The following is a 9,346-nucleotide window of genomic DNA, read 5'->3' on the forward strand; positions in this document are numbered from 1 at the left end:
ACATGCCCAACTTATAATTGTTCTACACCAAGTCTCTATCTCTTACCGCCTGCTCGGTATTTTACTCGTAAGTCCAAATTTCACAACTTGTACTTTTTGGCCCAATGTACTCGAGTTTCAATTTTGGTAACATTTTTCGACTTTGACACTTAATAACTTCCAAATCATGCTAGTTAGCGCTTTGCTTTCTTCTAGTCGTATCTAGCGCTGGGTGTTACCTTTCCAAAACATATCCTAGCTTAACAATCCATGCCATACAGCCGGAGCTATACGGTGCACAAGTCAAATCCATTTTAGCCATGTTTCATTTTTGCCAATTTTTGACCACTCGTATCACCCTTCCAGAGTGGTCCGATCTTCTCGCTGTCTATGGACGACTTTTAGGTCTCGTAGAGGCAAACTTATAAGTATTCTACGTCAACCCGCTATCTCTTACCGCCTGCTCGGTATTCTTGGTCTTGTGTGATTTTTGGAAATTTTGGTATTATTTTTCCACTTTGTCGCTTAATAACTCAGTTTTGCTCAACACTTAGCGCTTCGGTTGTTTGGGATTATAGTTAGCGCTCGGTTCGACCTTTCCAACACTGATCTTAGCTTGTCGATCCGTTCCATACAGCCTGAGTTATTCGCGATACCGTGTTTCAACCCATTTCTCAAGTCTCGTTTTGGTCCAACTTTGAACCAGCCATATCACCCTGATGGGTACCTCCGATCTTCTCGCTCTATATTGGCCAAAGTTAGGTCTTGTGGTAACGTACTTATGATTGTTCTACGCCGTGTTCGTAGCTCTTATCGTTCGCCCGCTATTTTCGATCATAAGGTGAATTTTCGCCTCTAAACCACCATTTTTCACCTTTGCCCTCTAATATGACCGACTTGCTCAACACCTAGCGCTTCGCTTGGTAGGACACATAGCTAGCGCTCGTCAAGACCTTTCCAACGCATATCCAAGCTTTCCGATCCGAGCCATACAGCCTGAGCTATAGGCGATACCGTTTTTCCCATTTTCTTGGTCACATGCACTTTAGGGTACCCCTTTTTGCCTTTGACCCTTAATACCTCCTCCGGGTCACTAGTAGGCGCTCAGCTTGGTAGGAAACATAGCTAGAGCAGGCCTTCACCTTTCCAAAACTGCCTCAAGTGTACCGATCCGACATCTAGAACCAAAGTTATGGTCATTCCTATCATGCTCTACTTTCATGGTCAACCTCCACCAAGCACACCTAGGTTGGACCAACTTTCACCAACTCATCTCGAACCCCAAATTTGCTTCGACCTACTAGGTTTCCCTAGTAAAGTGGTCAAAACATCCATTACAACACGACTGGTCTTTCTGGTGGTCGACCTAGGCGACTTTGTTCGACGACCACCACCCCATGGAACTAAAAGACGTCCCTTGATACGGACCACCGATACATTTTCCGGCCTGTCTAAACTACACTCATCGAAATTTTTTTGGGTCCCCACCGTCATACAAGTTTGCCTAGGTCAAGTTTTTCTTCCGGATCGGCCGCGGACCTCACTTTTCATTATCTAGGGAGGCCATAGGGCCCCAAAAGGGGTTTTTTAAAATTTTCGACACTTTCGACTTTGGTCGGATTTTTTCCGATTTTGGTCCGACCTAGGGACTTGGTGGTCCAAGGAGCCTCGGGACCAAACTTTTTTCTCAGGGGTCCCTACCTCCATACAACTTTGCCTAGGTCAATTTTTTGTTCCAAATCGACCGCGGATTTCACTTTTCAATATCTGGGGCTCGTGTAGAGTCCGAATATGAGGTTTTCTCATTTTTCGACATTTTCGACTTTTTTCGACTTTTTTCGGGTTTTTCGACCTAGGGGTCCGCCGAACAAATTTTGGGTCAAAAATTTTTATTGAACTAGTCGAAAGTACGCAAAAAGATAAGACTTTTTGCCGAAGACACCATGCCCCGGAACCGACTCCTTCCCCTTCAAAATTGGGGACAAACGTGATTTTTGAAACTTTTCCTTAGGGAGCCCAAGACTTAGAAAATTTTCAAATTCTCGATTTTTCGATTGCGAGCTAGCGCTTTGCGGTCTTCGGCAATGTTGTAGATCTCGACGAGATAAGACTTTTTGGTCAAGGGACATTTTGCCCTCCGACCCCTCCTTCCCCCCGCAAATCGCCCCCCAAAGTGCAATTTTTGCATTTTCACCTCTTTGCACGCACTGTTCGGCCCAAATGGCCACTTTCTATGGGTCTGAGCGCTTTGCGGTCTTCGGCAAACTTTTATAGCGTACCAAGCCCTAATTATAATTCTTCTACACCTTCTTCGTACCTCTTCATCCCTGGCCGCTATTCGCGTACCAAGGTAATTTTTGTTCATTTTGTCAACATTTTTCATCTTTGACTGCTTATATCGGCCTTGCCATGAACCGATAGCGCTTCGCTGTGTTCTAACGTAAGTTAGTACTGCTCAATACCTTTCCAAATCATGTCTTAGATTGTCATTTGCTTGCTTACAGCCGGAGCTATGAGCGATACCGTAAAAAGTACCGAAACTTGGAAAAATCCTTGGATCGACCATATCCCCCCTTTGGGGACCAGATATCGAAAAAAGTTCTTATTCAAAAAGTTGCGCCTTAACGTGTTCTAGTTATGCCTAGAACATTTCACTTCGCTAGCTGGCCTGCAACTTAGCCGTAATTGGGATTTTAGGGTGTTCATGGAGGGTCCATTTCCTGCGACTTGGTATCTTTTGGGCCCTATGTTTCTCTAATATCTCCACGAGTTTTCCAGGTAGCCTTCTCATACTTTCAGGGTGCCTAGAGCACCTCAAGACCTTTCCAACGCTATGCCGTTCGCCTCGCTCGGACATCTACAGCCGAAGTTATTCGAGGTACACTGTACCTTACCCTGTTTTCTCAGTACTTGGTCGAAAATTTCGATCAGCCATATGACCGACTTGGACAACCCTGAGCGGGTTGGCCCCATATAACTAAACTTTCGTCTCGTGTAGGCAAACTTATAAATATTCCACGTCAACTCGCTATCTCGTACCGCCTTGACGGTATACTTGGTCCAAGGGCCATTTCCAGCGACTTGGTCGCAATTTCGCTCTAAGTTTCGCTAATACCTTCGTCCGTGGACATGGTGATTTTTTGTTCGTATTTTTCCTTGATAGTCCCACTCAAGACTATTCCATACCAGAGCCAAGCGTCCCGCTAAGTGCCATACAGCCTGAGCAGTAATTCATGAAAGGTACCTCTACCAGTTTTTGCCATACTTGGGTACAAACTTTGTATCGCCCATATCTCCACTTTGGAGGCCAGCCAGCACCTTTGCCCCATATACTTTTTTCTTGGTCATACCATGCACTAAATATAATTGTTCTACGCCAACTTGCTATCTCTTCTCTAACTTGCCGTTATTCTTGGTCCAAGTCCCATTTCATTCGTTTTCGGACCCATTTTGCTATATGTTTCACTAATAGCTTCGGCCATGGACAAGCTGATATTCTGTTTGTATTTTTGCTTGATAGTCCCACTCAAGACCATTCCAAAACACACCGCAACTTGTCGCTCGGTGGCAAACTGACCGAGTTATAATTCATGAAAGATACCTCAACTTGGTACACCATGTGGTCGGCCCAAACCATATACCGACCAAACGACCGACTTGGAGCACCCTGACCGGGTTGCCCCCATATAATGAAAGTTGCGTCTCTACACGCCCAACTTATGAATATTCTACGCCAAGTCGCTATCTCTTACCGGTAAGCCGGTATTCACCTTCCAAGGGTGATTTTGGTCAAGTGCCATTTCCTGCGACTTGGTCCCCGAATTGGACCATCATCACCTAATATCTCCGTGGTCTTTCAACTCAGCCTCATAAAACTTTCAGGGTAGATAGGTCTCCCCAAGACCTTTCCAACGGTGAGCCGTTTGCCTCGCTCGGCCATCTACAGCCGAAGTTATTAATGGTACTTGGTACCTTACCCTGTTTTTTCCATACTTGTTCGTACTTGGGTACAAACTTTGGATCGCCCATATCTCCACTTTGGAGGCCAGCTAGCACCTTGGCCCCATATACTTTTTTGTTGGTCATGCCATGCACCAAATATAATTGTTCTACGCCAACTTGCTATCTCTTCTCCAACTTGCCGTTATTCTTGGTCCAATTCCCATTTCATTCGTTTTTGGACCCATTTTGCTATATGTTTCACTAATAGCTTCGGCCATGGACAAGCTGATTTTCGATTGGTATTTTTCCTTGATAGTCCCACTCAAGACCATTCCAAAACACACCGCAGCTTGTCGCTCGGTGGCAAACTGACCAAGTTATAATTCATGAAAGGTACCTCAACTTGGCACACCACGTGGTCGGCCCAAACCATAAACCAACCAAACGACCGACTTGGAGCACCCTGACCGGGTTGGCCCCATATAATAAAAGTTGCGTCTCTACACGCCCAACTTATGAATATTCTACGCCAAGTCGCTATCTCTTACCGGTAAGCCGGTATTCACCTTCCAAGGGTGATTTTGGTCAAGCGCCATTTCCTGCGACTTGGTCCCCGAATTGGACCATCATCACCTAATATCTCCGTGGTCTTTCAACTCAGCCTCATGAAACTTTCAGGATAGATAGGTCTCCCCAAGACCTTTCTAACGGTGAGCCGTTTGCCTCGCTCGGCCATCTACAGCCGAAGTTATTAATGGTACTTGGTACCTTACCCTGTTTTTTCCATACTTGTTCGTACTTGGGTACAAACTTTGGATCGCCCATATCTCCACTTTGGAGGCCAGCCAGCACCTTGGCCCCATATACTTTTTTGTTGGTGATACCATGCACCAAATATAATTGTTCTACGCAAGCTTGCTATCTCTTCTCCAACTTGCGGTTATTTTTGACTCAAGTCCCATTTCCATAGTTTTTGGTACCAATTTGCTCTATGTTTCGCTAATAGCTTCGCCCAAGGACTTTGTGATTTTTTGTTCGCATTTTTCCTAAATAGTCCCACTCAAGACTATTCCAAATCACACCATAGCTTGTCGCTCAGTGCCATACAGCCAGAGTTTTAATTCATGAAAGGTACATCACCTTGGTACACCACGTGGTCGGTCCAAACCATCAACCAACCATATGACCGACTTCGAGTCGAGCTAGCGGCTAGGCCTCGTATAATTAAATGCGTGTCTTGATGCGGGCTACTGACGGTCTGAACAATGTAGCTCGCTAGCTCGTCTCTAAACTTGTGTTTTGGTCGAATATTGGGTGTTCATGTACCACTTCGGGTAACATGGACTTTGGTGCAACTTTACCACTTGTGCACTTAATAACTTCCCGGTCATTCAAGTCTTTGCCTTCATACTTTCAGGGTAGTTAGGTCTCGTCGAGACCTTTCCATACATATGCCAAACTCATCGATCGGACATCTATAGCCCGAGTTATTCGCGGTACACCGTACCTTACCCTGTTTTTTCCTCAATTGGGTACAAACCTTGGAACACCCATATCGCCCCTTTAGAGACTAGCTGGCACGTTGGCCTCATATAATGATAAGTGCACCTCAACTAGGGCTACTGACGGTCAGAACATTTCAACTTGCTAGCTCGGGCCCACACTTGTGTTTTTCTCGAATATATGGTTCAAGTGTGCCACTTTGGGAACTTTTGGACATTTTGTCCCCACACAACTTTCTTGCCTTGGTAGATAGGGTCTTGTGATCTTGGGCAAAAAGATGCACCAAGATATAGTCTAACTTTCGTTCTTGTACCGCAAAGCGCTATCTCAAACACCCGAGGAGATAGAAAGTGATTATGTTCGGTATATCGGTCTTCCATGGCCTACTATGGTAAGCCCCTGCAGGTATGCAACCGAAGGTGCTTGGTACATGTATTTGGTGCAATATCGGTGCAAAGTAGGTGTTTCCTTGATCGGGCTATAACTTTCTTGGTTGATGTTGGATTGCTTTGCGGTCTTCGGGGGATAGTTAGGGAACATGTTGGCCAACATTTCCTTATTCCTCAGCCTGGCCGTACCTCTTACCGTCTAGGCGGTATACATGCTCTAAGTTGGAACTTGTGTTCCTTTGGGTAACTTCTCTGACTTTGACGCTTAATAACTTTCATTCATATGCAGTCTAAGCTCTGCAACTCTCAGGAAAGCTAGTACTACTCATTTCCTTTCCATATCAGTCTTTGGCTTGTCGATCCGATGTCTACAGCCTTACTTATTCACGTTCCCTGTGAAGGTAGGTTTTTGCCCATTTTCCAGTTCATGTGGTAACATTCCCAGACTTTGCCGGCTTTCTCTTCATGTGGTAACTTGCTTGCTCATGTGGTAACTTGGAAGTGTATTTCTGACAGACCCAATCTGGGACTTAGCCGATTTTTCTCTGCATATTATATGGATCCATCACTAGGCCATCTTGCTTGCTCATGTGGTAACTTGGAAGTGTATTTCTGACAGACCCAATCTGGGACTTAGCCGATTTTTCTCTTCATATCATATGGATCCATCACTAGGCCATCTTGCTTGCTTGTGTGGTAACTTGATAGTGTATGTCTGACAGACCCAATCTGGGACTTAGCCGATTTTTCTCTTCATATCATATGGATCCATCACTAGGCCATCTTGCTTGCTTGTGTGGTAACTTGGAAGTGTATTTCTGACAGACCCAATCTGGGACTTAGCCGATTTTTCTCTTCATATTATATGGATCCTGGACTTAGCCGATTTTTCTCTTCATATCATATGGATCCATCACTAGGCCATCTTGCTTGCTTGTGTGGTAACTTGGAAGTGTATTTCTGACAGACCCAATCTGGGACTTAGCCGATTTTTCTCTTCATATTATATGGATCCTGGACTTAGCCGATTTTTCTCTTCATATCATATGGATCCATCACTAGGCCATCTTGCTTGCTTGTGTGGTAACTTGGAAGTGTATTTCTGACAGACCCAATCTGGGACTTAGCCGATTTTTCTCTTCATATTATATGGATCCTGGACTTAGCCGATTTTTCTCTTCATATCATATGGATCCATCACTAGGCCATCTTGCTTGCTTGTGTGGTAACTTGGAAGTGTATTTCTGACAGACCCAATCTGGGACTTAGCCGATTTTTCTCTTCATATCATATGGATCCATCACTAGGCCATCTTGCTTGCTTGTGTGGTAACTTGGAAGTGTATTTCTGACAGACCCAATCTGGGACTTAGCCGATTTTTCTCTTCATATTATATGGATCCTGGACTTAGCCGATTTTTCTCTTCATATCATATGGATCCATCACTAGGCCATCTTGCTTGCTTGTGTGGTAACTTGGAAGTGTATTTCTGACAGACCCAATCTGGGACTTAGCCGATTTTTCTCTTCATATTATATGGATCCTGGACTTAGCCGATTTTTCTCTTCATATCATATGGATCCATCATTAGGCCATCTTGCTTGCTTGTGTGGTAACTTGATAGTGTATTTCCGACAGACCCAATCTCGGACTTAGCCGATTTTTCTCTTCATATTATATGGTTCCATCACTAGGCCATCTTGCTTGCTTGTGTGGTATCTTGAAAGTGTATGTCTGACAGACCCAATCTCGGACTTAGCCGATTTTTCTCTTCATATAATATGGATCCTGGACTTAGCCTGTTATTAGGTTATTATATATGGATCCTGGACTTAGCCGATTATTAGGTTATTATATATGGATCCTGGACTTAGCCGATTTTTCTCTTCATATAATATGGATCCGGGACTTAGCCGATTATTAGGTTATTATATATGGATCCTGGACTTAGCCGATATTTCTCTTCATATAATATGGATCCGGGACTTAGCCAATTTTTCTCTTCATATAATATGGATCCGGGACTTAGCCGATTTTTCTCTTCATATAATATGGATCCGGGACTTAGCCAATTTTTCTCTTCATGTGGTAACGTATGCCAATCGCTCACAAGTCATGGGATAAGGGTACTTGTGTTCTTCCATCTTCTAAGTCCCGCACGGGGACATCGTGATCGCCCCAAGTCCGGAATAGCGCCAAGTCAAGCCCCACGGTGGCCGTGCAGGACCTGTTAGCGGCGGCCCCACTGACAGCACTAATCCGGACTTAGAAATTATATCTTTCTAATCGAACACCACACACGCAACACCACCATACCACCATCTCCTTGCAAGTACCTAAGTACCCGCAACTCCATGGTGAAGGCAATGTCACTCCATCACCAACCTCTTTGCATTGCAAGCACTTGCGTACCTACAACACTCCGAAGAAGGCAACGGCGCGCGATGCTCGACTCCACACACCTCACCACACCACACCACCGATGGCCAGCCAGCCAGCCAGCCCAGCTAAGGGCTAACCCACCAACCAACCACCAATGGCCTAGGCCAGCCGGATCCCACCTTCAAGTCCAAGCACAGCCAAGTGCAAGTACCGCCAAGTGTTCACCAACCAACCATCACACCAGGTCAGCCGGCCAGTACCCACCTTCAAGTGCCATTACCCTCGGGTGCAAGCCCAATCAAGTGTTAACCAACCAACCCGGCCAAGGCAGCCAACAGGCCGGCACCCTACAGCACCGACCCGCCATCACCACCTCAACCGTTGACCATGCAAGTGGCCTCGGACAACAGGTGACACCCGAAGTACATCCGAAGAACGTATATCAAGTGTTTGCTCACCAAGTCCTCAACCAACCCCAAGTACCCGGAGGTACCCAGAGTGTTGGATCCGCCAACCCGTCCCGGCACTCCATATCCTTGCGAACCCAAAGTGTTTGCCCGGTAGGGCCATTGTATCACAACGCTTGCGACCATGCAAGTGGCCTCGAACAAGGTGACAGGGGTATCTTCACCAAGTTCTCAACCAACCCCAAGTACCCGGAGGTACCCAGAGTGTTGGGTCCGCCAACCACTACCAGCACTCCAAGTCCTCGCGAACATAAAGTGTTTGCCCGGTAGGGCCATTAGACCACAACGCTTGCTAACCATGCAAGTGGTCTCGGACAACAGGTGACACCCGAAGTACATCCGGAGAGTGTACAACAAGTGTTTGTTCACCAAGTCCTCAACCAACCCCAAGTACCCGGAGGTACCCAGAGTGTTGGGTCCGCCAACCACTACCAGCACTCTAAGTCCTCGCGAACCCAAAGTGTTTGCCCGGTAGGGCCATTAGACCACAACGCTTGCTAACCATGCAAGTGGTCTCGGACAACAGGCGATACCCGAAGTACATCCGAAGAGTGTATATCAAGTGTTTGTTCACCAAGTCCTCAACCAACCCCAAGTACCCGGAGGTACCCAGAGTGTTGGATCCGCAAACCCGTCCCGGCACTCCAAGTCCTTGCGAACCCAAAGTGTTTGCCCGGTAGGGCC

This window comes from Anopheles coustani (genome assembly GCF_943734705.1).
Source record: "Anopheles coustani chromosome X unlocalized genomic scaffold, idAnoCousDA_361_x.2 X_unloc_63, whole genome shotgun sequence".
In the NCBI taxonomy this organism is placed as follows: Eukaryota; Metazoa; Arthropoda; class Insecta; order Diptera; family Culicidae; genus Anopheles; species Anopheles coustani.